Source organism: Acomys russatus, chromosome 6 (assembly GCF_903995435.1).
Source record: "Acomys russatus chromosome 6, mAcoRus1.1, whole genome shotgun sequence".
Taxonomy (NCBI): Eukaryota; Metazoa; Chordata; class Mammalia; order Rodentia; family Muridae; genus Acomys; species Acomys russatus.
Window position 1 is genome coordinate 13,917,325 of NC_067142.1, and position 18,593 is coordinate 13,935,917.

Genomic DNA, 18,593 nt, shown 5'->3' on the forward strand with positions numbered 1-18,593 from the left:
CTTTCTAACAAATTAATCAAAGATAAATGACCAGATTCTTGTCTCACTGGCTTGGAACATGAAACACTTCCCCACACAGCAATGATTTTCTCATCTGTTGTCCAAATGACATTAGGAAGTGACATTGTAGCTGGATGTGAACTACTTAATGTGAGTGATGTCACTAAACAATGGTCTACTACCAGAGCAAATGTTTTCAATGCTTGAGCTATGTATCCGGTCTTTATACTCTTTTAAAAAATATTTTTGTTTATGTACCACAGTTTCTTTATCCACTGTTCTACTGAGGGACACTTAGGCTGTTTCCATGTTCTGGCTGTTATGAATAAGGCTGCTATGAACATGGTTGAGCAAATTTTCTTGTTGTGTGCTGGAGCATCTTCTGGGTATATTCCACGGAGTGGAATAGCTGGGTCTTGGGGAAGACCTATTCCCATTTTTCTGAGATAGCACCAGATAGATTTCCAAAGTGGCTGTACTAGTTTGCATTCCTACCAGCAATGAAGGAGTGTTCCTCTCTCCCCACATCCTTGCCAGCATGTGGTGTCACTTGAATATTTGATCTTAGACTACTCAGCTATTAAAAACAAGGAATTCCTGAAATTTATGGATAAATGGATTGAGCTAGAAATGATCATAATGAGTGAGTTAACCCAGAAGCAGAAAGAATCAAATGGTATATACTCACTTATATCTGCATACTAGCCCAAGGGGCATGTCCCACGAAAGCCTTCACTTACCAGGAAACTGGGACAGAGGGGAGGGCATCCTATTGGGACTCTAGATGAGAGACGCATGGGAGAATAGCAAAATAAAAGGATACAGAGGGTCCTAGAAACCTACAAGTAGAACAATATGATAGGCAGATTTGGGCCCAGGGGTCCCGCTCAAACTAAGGCACCAGCCAAGGACAATACAGGAGGTAAACTTTAAACCCCTTCCCAGATCTAGACAATGGTCAGAATATTCTCCACAGTTGAGTGGAGAGTGGAATATGACTTTCTCACGTAATCTGGTGCCTCATATTTGACCATGTCCTCTGGAGGGGGAGACCTGGTGGCACTCAGAGGAAGGACAGCAGGTTGCCAAGAAGAGACTTGATACCCTATGAGAATATACAGGGGGAGGTAATACCCCTCAGGAACAGTCATAGGGGAGAGGAACTATGGGAAAATGGGGGTGAGAGGGAGGAATGGGAGGATACAAGGGATGGGATAAACATTGAGATGTAACAAGAATAAATTAATAAAAAAAGAAAGAAAAAAGAGGAAATAAAATAACAATGAAGCATTAAAAAATATTTTTGTATATGTGTGTGTGTGTTTGTTTAGGTCAGAGAATAATCTATGAAATTTGTTAGCTTCTACCTCATGGATTCTACAGCTCAATCTCAGATCCTTAGGCTTGGTGAAAAGCAACTTTACACACTAAATCATCTTCACCTTATTTTTGAGAAAGGATTTCTCTTGTTTATGCCGCTGTCATGTGTAGCCAAGTTTATCTGTATCAACCTCCCATTTTCATATGTATGTGTGTGTGTGTGTGTGTGTTTGTGTGTGTGTGTGTGTGTGTGTGTATTTCCTCCTAAGAGAGTAAAATAAACTTCTTGTAAATTTCATTTTTAAACATTTTATTTCTCAGTGGTAATGCCAAATTGAATGCAGATACAAACTTTAAGTGTAACTACCTGCTGATTTGACATTAGGCCAAATTTTATTATAGGTATTTTTATAGTCGTACAATGAGTGCTTTCTATGTGCCTGGCTTAGTGGTGATTGAAAACAAAAAGTAAAGGTCGGTTACTTAGTGCTGCTAAGAATAACCTTTTATTCCAAGTCCTTTAGAAAAACACCTGATTTGTCAAATATGATAAAGCATATTTCAAGGAAGCTGTTTGATGTCCTCCAGGAATTGAGTTTCCACTGGTAAGGATCTTCATGGGTAGAGTTCTGTAGAAGTTCACATAGAAAGGAGGAATTCTTATTTTCCCTTAGGAGAGTCTACAGTTATTGGAAAAGCTATCTATGAGGACAAGGAAACCTGAACATTCAATATTCATGCTGGACATTCCGGTACATTCCTGGATCCAGGAGGCCAACAGAGACTTCATCTTTCTCCTCAGGAAAGAAATGGGGTCTGCAAAGGTCAGATATATAATAAGCCTTTGTTTCCTAATGTAGTTAACTGACCAAAACATGTATGTCACAAGGCAACCTATAGAAAAGAGTGAAAATTTCTCTTTAAACTGAATACTTGGGGTCATAAGATATTAACACACTGTCTGAAAGAATTAGAAGAATTGTTTTGAGCCAAGCAAATGCTCACAAAATGGTATTTGCATCAAGTGGATTACATACTCATTTTGGGGATAGAACCTGTGTGTTTATAATTGAGAGGAAATAGTGGAAGCCTCTGGACTTCTAAGTTCAGCCAAGCTGCTAGTAATGAACTCTCCCTGACCCTGCACACAGCTGCAGACAAGCCAGCAAGACTTAGTCTCTCCTTCTTGTCAGTGTTTAATTGCCAGTAGCTGGTAACAGTTAATTTTTGTAACAGTTCTCAAGGAGGTCGGAGTTGTTTGCTCATGTATGACATGGCTATCAGAAACACATTCCTTAAAGACTTTGGAAATCAGACCCTAGCTTACTTCTAAGACTACATGGAAAGAGAGAAGAGATATATGACTGTACCCAGAAAGGAAGTTTACACTAGGGTATAACTATGTTATTTAGAATTAGCCTCATGTTCTAGCTTCATTTCTGTTGCTGTGATATAGTACTATGTAGAATAGTAACTTAGTTGAGAAAAAAATTATTTCAACTTTTAGGTTAGAGTCAACCATCCTGGATAAATCATGCCAGGATACACAGATAGCCCTATCATATCCATAGTCAATGTCAGAGAGCAATGAATGCATACACATTTACTTGCTTCTTCAGTTATGCTCAGCTGTTTTTCTCAACTCTTGTAAGAGTTCTGGAATCACTGCCTATGGAATTGTGCTGCAGAAAATGGGCTGGTTCTTTCCACATCAATTAACTCTTTTAAACAATTATGCACTAATGGGCCAATGTGATATAGATAATCCACCTTTGAGACTCTCTTTCTAGATAATTTTGGGTTTTACCATGTTCACTGTAAAAAAAAAAAAAGGGAAATATGACATGATGGATTTATTTTTAATTAGAAGCTGAAAATAGATTGTGTGAAAGTTCTGAGTTAGTGGAATGATGACTGATTCGTATTCTGTTCTACAGCCATTTAATAGATAAATCTGATGAAATCAAAATATTTAAATACTGTCTGAAAACTATAAATTGATTCTTAAATATTATCTTGTTCCACATTGTACTTCTTTTTTACTTTACATATGTCTTTCATGATTATACCTATTTCTTTTTGCTTTTCTAATTATTTTCTCCTCAAAAGTTACTTCCTGTGTTATTACTATTAAAACCTGTATTTTCTTTTTTCATTTGAATATTTATCAGAAAAGTATTTTGATTCACTATCGATTTAATTTAAACTTTCCGTACTGTTTTGCCTCTAGTGGACATCTTATAATAATGACACCTAAGTTTATTTAACCACAGAACTCAATAATTGACATAATTTAAATTTTAGTGTGTTGTAGATGTTACTCTTTAACAATTGATAAATTCATCGTGTTTTCACTGGCATTCTAACTTTTTGATGTTTCTCAAGGTTGTTAATATTTGTAGATAAAAATATCAAATTAAACTTATTGATTGATTGATTGCTGTGTCTGTGTGTGTTGAGTGTGCTACACCACATGTGTTGAAGCATGAGTATAGTTTGTGGGAGTCTGTTCTCTCCTGTTTGCATGTGGGTTCCTGGGATCCCACTCAGGTGTTACACTTGTCAACAATCTCCTTTCTGGATTGACTGAGGCACTGCTAATCTTGAGATTCACCACAGAAAAACAAATCCCATCACTTAGGCCAAATTTGAAAAAGACTTTATTACATATTAAATATTGACCAAGAGATGGACTTTGGTCAGTACCCTCCCTGGAAATTTTCAATTGAATGGCCACAGGATATGTATTAAAAGGGATTTATGGACAGAAACTCATAAGCCACCATACATTCCCATGAGGCTTTGTTATTTTCCAAGACAGACAACTCCCGGTATTCCAGGAAGTTATCTGGTCCTTGGATCACAGGTTAATTCTGGGTATTACACTGTTTCAGAAACTCGGTTTTTTTTTTTTTTTCATGGTTCTTATCTTCCTAGACTAAAAATTACTGTTTCTGGTATGGTTTACTCAGTAGCCTTTCCTTCTGTCTTAAACAGATTCATATTTTATTACACATAATATTTCTCAAGACATGTATCCCATTCTAACATTAAATGTCTTATGCACAGAGTTCTGAACCTGTTTTAGATACCACTCTGTTATAGAGATGGAAAGTGTATACAAATATGCTTCTTTTAGGCCATGTTGGAGATGTAACATGGAACCTAGCACTCTATGCATGGTATACAGGTATGCTCCAGACTAAGATACCCACATTAACACTTGAATGATGAATTAAATAATGGCTTTAACCCTTCAGAAGATATTCTTGGGAAGTTTATATTTCTACCCAAGTGGTTACAGGAGACATTTAATGGTTTCCTTGTTTTAATTTTGCTCATACATATTTGCTTTTATTATATTTCTTTTTCATAGAGGCTTACTTTATCATTCACATCACACTATTGTTCAGTCCACAGTAACTGCTGCCTTTTCTCTCACTCAGTTTCACAAGTACTGGCTGGCACCTTACTGAGAGACCTATCTATAAACTTTTACTTGTCAGTCTTCTGGGGCCTAGACTTTGCACTTTTCTATTTGGGGTTGCTAACCTAAAACATGAATATTAAAAGAATACGGCTGGCTACTAGTGGTGAAATGTGCTCCTCAGTCCACTTCTTGTTGGCTCCTGTATTGTACCTTCAATTCTTTATTCTTCTTTCCTGCATTCTGTGCCCTATATTCTTCAGAGCTCTCTGTGACTCTGGAGCCAAAACTCCTCAGAGGCCCTACCATCCTAATGTCTCCCTATCTTCTTCTAGTGGCAATAATGTATATAATAAACTTCATGATGTGTGAGTGACCTAAAAGCATAAGGTGAGCTGAGAAATTCTTGACTGATAATGCCTTCTGAAGCTTCTGATAGAAAGATCCACTTTTTTCACTTTTACTACTTAATGACTGCAGGGGAACTGATGTGCAGAGAGAATTTTCTATCCCATACCTTTACACCCTCAGCAGTTTTAAAACTGAGGCTTCTGCCTCTCTCATGATTCTAGCCTGTTTTAAGTTGACATAAAATATGCCAGTTCAACTGACTGCTTGTCAGTTTGATCCATAAACACATCCCTTCTTAATTAGAACCTTTCCTTTCTGATTTAGTTCCAAGATGGTACTTTAACATTATATTCACAGTCTAAAACATAAATAACATAAAAAGTCCCACTGACCTTACAAATTAATACTCCAGTCTCCTTGAAATGCCCAATCGTTTAAAAATAATTTATTCAGAATACATCCCAATTGCTTTTCCCTCACTTATATAATTTAACTCATCCTCCCTCCCATTTTTACCCCTATTCCCCTCCTCCAGACATCTGAGAGAATGAGCTTTCATCCCCACCAGATGATCATAGCCCATCAGGTCTCATCTAGATAGCCTGATTTCCCTTACTCTGAATGCCACCAGGCCTCCCTATCAAGGAATGTGGTCAAACAACGGACACCAGAGTTCATGTCAAAGGCAGTCCCTGCTCTCCTCACAACCATGGAGAATGTGCTGTCCATTGGCTAGATCTGAATAGGGGGTATAGGTTAAATGTATGCATTGTTTTTGGTTGGTACAGCAGTTTGTGCTGGCCCCTCTGAATCTACACTCAACCAGCCTGGATGGTCTTATTGTTGAGTTTCTGGGCCTGCACGTCCTTCAATCTCCCTATTCTTTCATACCACTCTCAAGTGAAGGCCCAACAGCGAGTCCCAGCATTTGTCCCAAGCCCTGCTGAGTAAAGACTGTCAGAGGACACCCATGTTGGGCTAGGATCCAATTATAAGTGATGTTTGTGTCTGTGGTGTCTTACTGGGACTGTGATAACTCAGGATGATCATTTCTAGTTCCATTTATTTGTCTGAAAATTTAAAGATTTCCTTGTTCTTAATAGCAGAGTGGTATTCCATAGTATAAATGTACCACAGTTTCTTTATCCATTCTTCAACTGACTACAGACTGGGAAATGATCTTCACCAACCTATACTTTTTTTAATCTAAAATACTTGCATGAAACATTTCAAAGTCTTTCATCTCTGTGCTCCTTCAAAAACCATAATTAAATTAAATGCTTACTTTTTTCTAGAGGGAAGAACCAGGGTAAAGTAATAATCTGAACAAAGCAAAAAGAAAATAAAACAATATAAATGATTAAGCATCCAATATCTGGAATTCACCCATGATCTTCTGGGCAACTCCAGAGGTATTGTATTAGGAGAATACCTTGTGTATTGTATGGATTCAACACCTGCCAATAAAAACATATCTGATGGTCTATAGGTTTGGCTGGATATAGGAGCTGGGATATACAACAGGCTGAAAGGTTGCTGAGATTGAGGGAGACACAAATTTTTCCTTGCAAGATGTGAGAAATACAGATACAGGTAACCAGTCATGTGGCTGAACTGATGTTAATAAAATAGTTAATTCAAGATATTAGCTAAGCAGAATAAATCCTAGTTATACAATCTAGGTATTTGTATAATATGTTTAGTTTCATAAGTCAAAATTCTGGGAGCTTGAGTTCAGGAGGAAAAACCTTGGTTCACTTTTCCAGCTCTGCCCTCTACAGTACACACATCTTGTCTTAGCAGCCTTGGGCATGTCTGGAACACAGCTTTGTCAAATGACTCTCTGGGATAACTTTCCAGAAGACTTCACATAAGTGATCCTCACCACCATTGCTAATGTCTCAACTCCAGCTAAACAAAATCATGTATCCTGAAAATCCAAAGTTTTCATCTTGGTAGTTCTGATATCTTAAAGACCTTGAAACAGGCTTTAAACTTTGCTCTGAAACTCCACAAACCAGTCTTTCAATTCTTCATTGTCCTCCACATTATTTTTTTCTTTTTTTGCCAGAGAACAGAATATTTTTATTTTTCCAAAACAGCACAGTATAAACATCCACAAGAATGCATAAGCCTACAAATAAAATATAGAACGTCTTCAAAATTTTTCTTTTATACGATGGCAGCACAATAGTATTTGCAAGCGAAAGTACTCTTGAGAGGCCAAAACGGAATGTATCTTGACATTGCCCTAATTTGACAAGTATTAACATTCAAAGAACAGGTAATTGTGCCTTCTAGTAACAAAACTATTTTGAACAGAATTCTGTTAAGGCTGACGTATACATACGTATCTTTTTCTGCAAGTAGCTGTTCATGCACAGCCTGATTCTTCTCAATTGCACCTCTTAGAATTTGGAGTGGTGCTATAAAGGTTCAGGAAATGTCTGGCTGATACTAATTTTTCACCATGAAAATTCAAAATGGCTTTTAAAAAAAGAATATGTTTGATTTCAGAAGTTATTTGCCTTCATTTGAAAAAAACATAAATACTTCCAAAGCTACAGCATTTATATTACCCTGCATCTAGGAGTACACATTTACTTAGGAATTTTTAAATTTTGTTTAGTAACTTCTCATGAGCCCTCTCATCTCAGGAAGGTCAACAACAACCTGATTTCTTCTATATATGCTGCTGCCTACATTTAACAATGGAAGGAAGAACTCTATATTTTAAATCAGCTGCTTTTTTTAAATCTCAGAGTTGATGTTCTGTTTCAGTGTTTACTCACTGTATACATACAGATGAAAACTCTCATCTGTAACAAAACAAAACAAAATACAGCAACCCTCCAGTTTCAGTGTTTACAAATGTATGCTTTCTTTGTATAAAAATTAAATTTAAATGTATAAGAACAAACCAAGGCAAACTCACAGAATTACTCAATCATTATAGAAGAGATATTTGACTTACAGGTAGGTTATATCTGGCAGCATTATCATGAGCACTAGTCTTTGGCTGTTTTCCCCCTTCTTTTTCCTTTACTCCAAGCCCAGCAAGAGACTCCAGTGGGAAAGTACTTTCCTGGTTCTGGGTTGAGGAAACCTGTGACATCACAGGCATTTTAGCAGAAGAGTTGCTTTCAAAATTATGTTTTCCAAGATCATTTTGAACAAAGGTCTTTTCTTTCTCCTGGTTTAATCATCCATTACTAAGAAATCACTGCTCTAGAAGTAGTTTGCTAGCCCTGATGCTTCATGGTTCAGACTCCTCATGTGCACAACGAAATTCCCACAGTCTGTAAACATGGCACCACATGTTTTGCACTTGGAAATCAAAGGCATGCAGATAATGTGCTGGGAAACTTTCATAGCATGTTTGTATTCCACAAAGAAAGTGAAAGTGGCACCACATATCTGGCACTGGAAACAGCATTTACCTTTATGCTTTAGATGACACATTTTTAGTGAGTAAGCCCTAAGGAATTTTTTTCCACAGAGGTCACACTGAAGTTACTTAAGTCCTGAGTGGATATGCATGTGCTATTTTAGGTTCTGAATAGACGTGACTCGAACCCCATGAGGTGAACATTGAAAGTTTGTCTGGACCATTTGGACTTGGTCATTCTGTACTGCTTTTAAAAAGAGCAATGTAGAGCTGGTAGGGATACTGAATATTTCCCAATCTATTGTCATCATCTGCATGAGCATTGGCACTAGAAGTGCTTTGAAGTGTAGTCAACCCCTCTGCAACTCCTTCATCTACAGAGCTCATAGAGGAAAACTGTGGACTAAGCAAGATGTCCTCTTTCACTGGTTCACTTCCTGGCACTGTCTGCTGATAAGTCAGTGAGCTCTGAGATGCACTGACAGGCTGGGATACTTCTTATGGACTCCCTCATCACTTAATCTTTCTAATTTGACCCAAACATCTTCTGTCCCTACAGGGAAGCTAGATTTATTCTCTCACAAGTCACATAATCAGCCATTCTTCTGCCTGCCTCAGACAGGCCAGCAATTCTAAAATCAAGTATATTCTGCCTGCTTAACTTTCTTGGGCTGAATTCTTCGATCCATTCCTGAAGGGAACGTCCATGGAAGTGCTGAAGATGAGTCAACTGGCTGATTTTTATTTTCTGCATAGGAAGCAGAAGAATTCAATACCTGCGGGAATTTGTGTGCTACATTTTACAGGACTCTCAGGAGACATAACAATGAAGCTTTTGCATTTTCTCTGGGACACTTGGCAGACAGGGATGGTTGTTTCCAAAACATTGCACTCTGAAGACACTGGAGAAATACTTCCATCTGGAGACGTGAAATTGCAATTGAAACTATTTTCTTGTCCAGCATCTAGACACTTTTCATGAATACTGAGGAGGTACTAGAAACAGTAATCATTTGTGTATAGCTAGCTGCAGCTAGAACATCAATAATATTTTCCCATGTTAATTGACAGAGTGGCTCAGTAAGATTATTCTAAAATGAGAACAGAGCCAATCACTGTAACATGAAGCAGATCCAACACATTTTTGTTATCATCCTATGTTTGGCCTATAAGTTTGGTTTGAAACGAATTACCCTGAGCTGCTAGCACCACCTTGTGAACCCAGAAGAATTCTGTCCTGGACACGAATAGTAATATCACAAAAATATCCATCATTTTGTAGTATATTTAATTTCTCCAGCATTTCCTGGCTGTGGAAAGATGAGCTATGTATAAATGTTTTTTCTTCCTTTTCTATTGAAGTTCTACAAGGATGCAATAAATCAAAATTTTCCTGACAGCTAAGGTGCAGGGTCTAGGATGCTTCCTACTGCTCCTTTTCCTCCTCCTTCCCATCATGCTCAGGGAGTGAGGTAGCAGTGGTGGTGGTGGCAGAGGAGGCAATCAGGTGGGTAGCTTCATGAGGGGCTGGAATGCACAGTTGGCTCTTCTCCTTTTCCGGAAGTTCAAAGAACCCTATGTCAAGTTGCTGCACCTAGGCTAGTGTACATCCTAAAACTGGGCTCTCATTCCAGCACCTCTCATTGAGGTGCTGTCTTCAGCATTCTTAACTTTCAAGTCTCCACATAATAGCTTAACAAACATTGAACATTCAATGATATATCTTGCACAAAGTTTCAAAATCCATCTATAATTCTTCTCAAAGTAACATTGCCACGTCTGTTACATCACTAAGCCATAAATCTGGTACCAACTTGTCTTAAATTATGGTTAAAGTTGTTGTGATGAAACATCATGACCAAAGCATCTTGTGTATGAAAGGTTTTATTCACACCCAGATCTGTATGACTGTTCTTCACCAAAAGCAGTGAAGGCAGGAACTGAAACAGGAGAGTAACATAGAAGCAAGAACTGACACAGTGTCCTTGGAAGATTGCTACTTACTGGCTTGCTTCCGTTAGCTTGCTCACCTTGATTTTTTATAGAACCCTGTACCACAATCCTAGGTATGGAAGACCCACAAAATTTATAAAATTACCTAGAGCTGGGTCTTATGTAGGCATGTTTTTAATTGAGGTGTCCCTCTTTCAGATGGCTCTAGCTTGGGTCAACTAGATTAATTTAGCAGAGTACTGTGTTGTCATAACAAGCTCAATGATGAATAGAGCTTGTTGCTCTTACAGAGAACTCAGCTTTGATTATCAAAACCCACAAAGTCACAAATAAACACTGGTAACTTCAATCCCAGAATATCCAATGCTCTCTTAAGACCTTCAAGGACACTGTGGACACATATGATGCAGACATACATGCAAGAAAAACACTCATATACTTACATAATTAAATAAATGAATACTTAAAAATGAGTTCTCATGAATGGACTCTAGTTTAGAAAGGTTCAAGTTATGGGAGGAAAGATTTCAAATACTAGAAAATAGGAAAGAAGAGCTGTCAACTATGGAAGAATAACAGGAGAGCCTGGTAGTGAGGATAACATGATATATATATATATATATATATATATATATATATATATATATATATATATATATATATATATATATATATATATATAAAATTCTCAGGAAAAAAGTTTAATAAAATTGTGAAGAATATTATGATAGGCAGATTTGGGGCCTGGGGTCACGCTCAAACTATGGCACTAGCCAAGGACAATACAGGCGGTAAACTTCAAACCCCTACCCAGATCCAGCCAATGGACAAAACATTCTCCACAGTTGAGTAGAGAGTGTGGTCTGACTTTCACATGTACTCTGGTGCCTCATATTTGACCATGTCCCCTGGAGGGGGAGACCTGGTGGCACTCAGAGGAAGGATAGCAGGCTACCAAGAAGAGACTAAATACCCTATGAGAATATACAAGGGCAGGAAGTCCCCCTCAGGCACGTCATAGTGGAGGGGAGTAAGGGAAAAGTGGGAGGGAGGGAAGAATGGGAGGATACAAGGGATGGGATAATCATTGAGATGTAACAAGAATAAATTAATAAAAAATAAAATAAATAAACAAAAGAACAATATGAAAAATTTATCAAAACACAGTCACAGAGAATACTCACTGGGTCCAATAAAAATTATAAGAAAACATCTAATAATAATGGGAATTTAGGTGATGTCAAAGCAAGATTTTCTAGAAGACAGATTTATTTGCCTCAATATAATCTTTAAAAGAACTGAAGGTTCTACTCTTGAGAAAGACAGCAGAATGTAGGCCAGTGATTCAGTTGCAATAGGGGGAGCAAGATAAAGTTTAGATAGAGAGTATTGCATACATTGCTCTCAGAGCTCTTCACAGCAGGAAGTATATGTACATGGTACACAGTTGAGCATTAACTGGAGGTGGATTAGTTTATATTTCTGTTTGCAGGTTTTATAGTACTGGCTACAATTTGTGTCTCACCTTTTGCCACCCATCCGACAAAGTTAGGTTAAACATGACTATGAGAAATAATGCAGTAGTATTGATACAAACATTTAATCTTTATACAACAGTGAACTATGGGACTCTGGAAGAAAAAGGTCCTTCATTGGCTCATATACTTGATCACTGAGTTGTTGGAGTTTGAGGAAGTTATTAAATTTTTAGGAACAACTTGAGGCTTCCTGGAGGGAGAACTTCACTGGGCACGACTTTGAAAGTTTTTAGCATCAGTCCACAACCAGTTTTTCCCCTTGCATGCTCTATACTGATGAAACATTTTATATCTCTGACTCCTGCTTAGAGAGCAAGAACAGATCTGCATATTGATAGTGAGTCTCCTTTAGGACAATAAGATGCATTTTCATCTAAAAGTTGCTCTTGGTTATATTACTCCATAGCAGTGGGACAGAAACATATACCAATCAAATAAGCAAACCAACTTAACTCCAACTTTGAGGAAATATATTGTTCTGGAAAACTTCAATCTCCTCCTCCTTGATTTATTTTTCCATTCCCTCCATTTCATCTTCTTTATTTTGCTTCTGTACATTTATCTTTCCCTCACTTCTGAACTTCTCCTCCCTCGTTTCTTCCCTCATTCCTTCCTGTTACCTCACCCTCTCCCAGACCTCATTTTTCCTTTGATGGCTAATATTGACTGGTCATTTTTCTATGTCTAAAACAAACTAAAACCCAAGCAACTGGACAAACGTGAAAAATATTTTTGACTGTATTTTAGAGTTTCAAAGACTGTCCCTAAATTTGGTCCTCACAGTCTGGTGACAACCTATTTAACAATAAATGGAAGAGAAAAGATTTTGTTTGTTTGTCTGTTTGTACTCACTCTCACTGGAAAATGCATCTATTCTCCTCGTGAGATTTTTCTTCCTTGTTATTATAATCTACTTCTTTGTGACTATGAAGTAAAGTAAAGATAAGATGAGACATTCAGCTTTGTAGACTGAAAAACTGAGGCATATATATCTTTATATATATATATATCAGTTTTTTCCTGCTAAAGAACTATGATACCCTTTATCTCTTTTTCCTTTTCCTCTTTCCTTTGCTCACTTCTGAAGTAATTCAGACCACAAGATATCAAGATAGACACATTTACTAGTTAGCATTCCCACCAGCAATGAAGGAGTGTTCCTCTCCTCTTCCACATCCTCGACAGCATGTGGTGCCACTTGAATTTTTGATCTTAGTCATTCTGATAGGTGTAAGATGGAATCTCAGAGTTGTTTTGATTTGCATTTCCCTGATGACTAAGGAGGTTGAGCATTTCTTTAAGTGTTTCTCAGCCATTTGATATTCCTCTGTTGAGAATTCTATGTTTAGTTCCAAGCCCCATTTCTCAATTGGGTTATTTGGTTTGGTGGTGTTTAATTTCGTGTGTTTTTTATATATTTTGGATATTAGACCTTTGTCAGATGTAGGGTTGGTGAAGATATTTTCTCAGTCTGTAGGCTGTCACTTTGTTCCCTTGACAGTGTCTTCTGCCTTACAGAAGCTTCTCAGCCTCAAGAGGTCCCATTTATTAATTGTTGACCTTAATGCCTGGGCCGTTGGTGTTCTGCTCAGGAAGTTTTCTCCTGTGCCAATATGTTCCAGGCTCTTCCCCACTTTTTCTTCTAAGTGGCTTAGTGTCTCCAGTTTTATGTTGAGGTCTTTGATCCACTTGGATTTGAGTTTTGTGCAAGGTGACAAATATGGGTCCAGTTGCATGTTTTACACATAGACATCCAGTTAGTACAGCCACTTTGGAAATCTATCTGGTGCTATCTCAGAAAACTGGGAATATGGCTTTCTCAAGACCCAGCTATTTGACTCCTTGGAATATACCCAGAAGATGCTCTAGCACACAACAAGAAAATTTGTTCAGCCATGTTCATAGCAGTCTTATTCATAATAGCCAGAACATGGAAACAGCCTAAGTGTCCCTCAGTAGAAGAATGGATAAAGAAACTGTGGTAAATATACACTATGGAATACTACTCAGTTATTAAAAACAAGGAATTCCCAATATTTGTGGACAAATAGTATGAGCTAGAAATGATTATAATGAGTGAGCTAACCCAGAAGCAGAAAGACGCAAATGGTATATACTCACTTACATCTGCATACTAGTACAAGGGGCATGTCCCATGAAAGCCTTCACTTACCAGGAAACTGGGACAGAGGGGAGAACATCTTATTGGGACTCTAGATGACAGAAGCATGGTAGAATAGCAAAGGAGAAGGATCCAGAGGGTTGTAGAAACCTACAAGTAGAACATTATGATAGGCAGATTTGGGCCCAGGGGTCCTGCTCAAACTTAAGCACCAGCCAAGGACAATACAGGCGGTAAACTTTAAACCCCTACCCAGATATAGCCAATGGACAAAACATTCTCCACAGATGAGTGGAGAGTGTGATATGACTTTCTCACGTACTCTGGTGCCTTATATTTGACTATGTCCCCTGGAGGGGGAGACCTGGTGGCACTCAGAGGAAGGACAGCAGGTTGCCAAGAAGAGACTTGATACCCTATGAGCAAATACAAGGGGAGGAAATCTCCCTCACGAAAGTCATAGGGGAGAGGAAAAAGGGAAAAATGAGAGTGAGGGAAGAATGGGAGGATACAAGGGATGGAATAACCATTGAGATGTAACAAGAATAAATTAATAAAAAATTTAAAGAAAAGATACACACATTTACAATCCTGAAGAGATTTGAAAGGAGATAAGAGGGGAAAGGAAGGAAGGCAGGAACAGGAAGGAGACAAGGGATGGGGCGTCAATATGGTGTAAAGTGAATAAATTTTTAAAAATAAATTTAAATTAGAAAAATAGACGCATTTACTTTAATTTTTTAAGAATTTGAATAATAATTTTGAATTTGTCATAAAAATCATGCTAATGTCTAAGTCAGATAAGTTAATTTTACTTGTTTTAAAGACACTAAATAATATGATCATCTATTTTATTTTGTAATACCAATAATTTACTTAAAAGTTCATGAATAAACTGCATTAAGAGCTAAGGAGCTGGCTCTGTTACTATGATACACTGCTCTTGTCAAGGGTTCAGCCTTTGGTGTCAGCATTCACAAAGTGACTCACAACCATTTGTAACTCTAATTCCAGTGAATCTGGTTATGTATTTGAACATCTGTGGGAACCTGCCCATATATAGTCCAGATATAGTCACACAAGTGCACAGGTATATACATTAAAAGTAAGTACACTTTAAAAATGAACATGTAGTACTAAGCAAAACTGTTTCTGAAGAACGAAGAAGCAAGGGCTTTTAAGTTTATTTACTTTATGGATATTATAGCATCATTACAGCACCCTAAAAATTTAATAAGAATATACTTACCCAAAACCTGTTTAGGAATCACTTCATAAGTATGATTAATTGGCCTAAATAAAATGCAAATATTTAATTTAATATTAGTACTCTATTAGAAAGTATGCCAAATATTTCCAAATAAAAACAAGTGCAGCCTGCCTTTTGCTAGGGCAACTCTTACGAAAATACTTAATTACCTTGGTTTATATTTATCATGACACTTTACAATATGAGAATGTTAAGTAACCATTATATAATAGAGTATATTAAAAGTTGACAGTCATTCCATGACATTTATATACCTTGTTTATATTTAGGGTTTTGAATGCTTACACAAAACCTAGATAGTCTATGACTCTCAACTTTTAAGGCCCTGATAACTGAAGAGTCAATGTTAAAGTCAAACAGACTCTAATAGATATGAATAAAAATTAACCTATTGAAGTAAATAGGGTGCCCAAAATGTGAGTTCCTGGTTACAAGTAATGCATTGGCCTAATAATGGCCTCCTGTAAGTTAAAGCACAAAACTTTTTATTTTTATTTTTTTCTGAAAAACGTTGATTCGAATGTAATTGTTTGAAAAGAATCATTAGATTTGGAGCAAATATTACATTTCAAAGGAAATTTTAGATGTATCAATTACTTAAAAACAAAACTATATATATATTTAGTATAAAAATAAGATACTCATTAATTTCAAGAAACAAAGATATATATGCATTAATAATTTTATATATCTTTAAATGTATTTTTGAATGACAAAGTGAAAAACACGATAGAAACCCACTATCAAATGTATTTTTGTAAATAACACACCAAAAATTGAAATTATATAATCAGTAAATATATAGTGGGTCAGAGAGATGGTTCAGAAAATAAAGACCTACAGTGTGCTTCTTGCAGCTAGACCACTGTGTGCACTAGGTGGGGCTCATCCCATGTAATGAACTGAGACAGCCTGAGCAATACCACACCTTGTGCAGCACTGGATCCCTCTGGGGCTGTGGTCACCCTCAAATGCATGACAAACTGTGGTTGCCCTCTGACCACCACACATGTACCACGGCAAGCATGAACTCACACACCCAAACATCATACATGCACATACAAACAATGCTTTAAAATGATATGCAACACTTGAACAAACTGACAGAAAACATTTACAGGAATGAGAAGGAGCTCAAGGCACAATTAGTACAATAAATTCATCTTTAAATTGTGAATATGTAGTCAGTTAACCAGCCTTAATTTAAGGTCCTGAGATTATTGCTAATAATCACATTTCTATGAGTGATAAGAACTGAATTATGAGAAATGAAAATGCCACATAACCTCTTACTGCATTCTCATTCCCCCAACAGTAAAAGATGTCTTTTATACCTTTCTGATCCCTTTACCTAGATTTCCACATATTTTTTGTTGTTGTTACAAATCAAACCAACCTCATGTTCTAATTATATGTTTAATTAATTGAAACTAATCTATTTTTATTCAATATTTTAATAAATTATTGTGTGCTAATATGTTTATTTATGTAATAATATGTTTGCTTTTCTACCTTCTGCAATGGACCGGCTCGATAGGGGATAGGTCCCTAAGAATGGGGGTTCTCGAAGCATAGGTGAATGAAGATTAGGCATGACAAACAGACACACCCACACAGATGACTTTTGCATCTGAGTGTATTTTGCAGATAAGCAGTCTATGTTTTTAAGCATCCATTTCAAAAACAGAGGGGCTTGTGGTTAAATTTTCCCACAGAACCAATTCAAAGAAGTCAGTGAGCAATCAGGCATAAACAGTTCAGGTAGAGAATGTGAAGTTATTGTGTTGTCGTATTTTGAATTACAACATTGAATGAAACAATACAAAGGACAGAACACACAGCAGAAGACATCATCACTTTTAAGTACTGGCTTGGGATCACTATTTTTGTGCTTGCTTTGTCCAGGGTCAATGTTCTCTTCCTAATGAAACTTGTGCCCAGTACCTCTATGCCAGGACAGTTTTTCCTTTCCTTTCCTTTCCTTTCCTTTCCTTTCTTTTCCTTTCCTTTCCTTTCCTTTCCTTTTATTTTATTTCTCTCTTCCTGGACTGTTTTGAAATACCCTAATTCTTTGTAGGCCATAGCATAACTTATTAATTAATGATTAATTTCTAGTCATCTTTCTTTTCATTGGTGGAAATTAAACAGAACTACTTGGACCTGGACAGTCTCTGTTTGCAGTCCCAAGTCAGGGTTCCTTCCTAGTGACCATGGTTATGCCTGAGAGTCCTGATCTGGGAGTGAAGTACAATTAAGAATAAAGAATAGATCCCCAGCACAATGAGAGAAATGAAACTGCAGTTTTTCTCCTGCCAGAAACATCAACCCTAGTCCAGGAGACTCTCTCCCTTTTTAGGGTCTTAGCCTCAGTCCTGCATAGTGTTTGTCACACAGATTCCTCTGGAGGGGTAACAACCTTCCTGATATCTATGTCCATAAAATTTACTCTTACAAATTTTTCTTACAATTTGTTTTATATTATGCAGGGTTTATCTGGCAGTGGGAGTCTGACTTAAATAAGAACATTTTATCTGACTTTTATTATTTGTTGTACTGTAACACTGAAAATAAATGTTCTTACCCATATGCTTCCTATATGGCTCTACGTGGATCTCCAGAGCCTAGTAAAATGTACATCTGATAAACATCGTGATTTTTTTTTGTTTTCCTTTTGTAATTTCATGTCTTTTTATTTAAATTAATTTATTCAGATTACATCTATATTGTTATCCTATCACTAGTATACTCCCGTTTCTCCTTCCCTCCTATATTCACCCTATTCCCTCCCCTATGTATGTGACTAAGGAGATCTCCTCCCCCATTATATGGTCCAGCCTAACATGTCTCATCTTGGTAGCCTGTTTATCCTTTATCTGAGTGCCACCAGGCCTCTGTACCAAGGGGAAGTGGTCAAATATAGGGCACCATAGTTCATGTCAGAGTCTGTCCCAATCTCCACTCAACTGAGGAAAATGTCCTGTCCATTGGCTAGATCTGAGTAAGGGTTTTACCTTTACTATACGTATGGTCCTTGGTTGGTGCAGTAGTTTGAGCAGAACTCCTGGGTCCAGATTCATCTCTCATAGTGTTCATCTTGTAGGTTTCTAGGACCCTCCGGATTCTTCTATTTCCCCATTCTCCCCTACTTCTCTCACCTAGAGTCCCAATAGGATTTCCTCACATCTATCCCCTTTGCTTGTAGGTGAAGACTTTCATAGGACATG

The 18,593-nt window shown here is 37.2% G+C and overlaps 1 pseudogene; it reads right to left on the minus strand.

Moving 5' to 3' along the window:
- Positions 1 to 8,048: 8,048 nt before the first annotated feature.
- On the minus strand, positions 8,049 to 11,978 carry LOC127190919 (zinc finger and BTB domain-containing protein 44-like; annotated as a pseudogene).
- Positions 11,979 to 18,593: the final 6,615 nt, after the last annotated feature.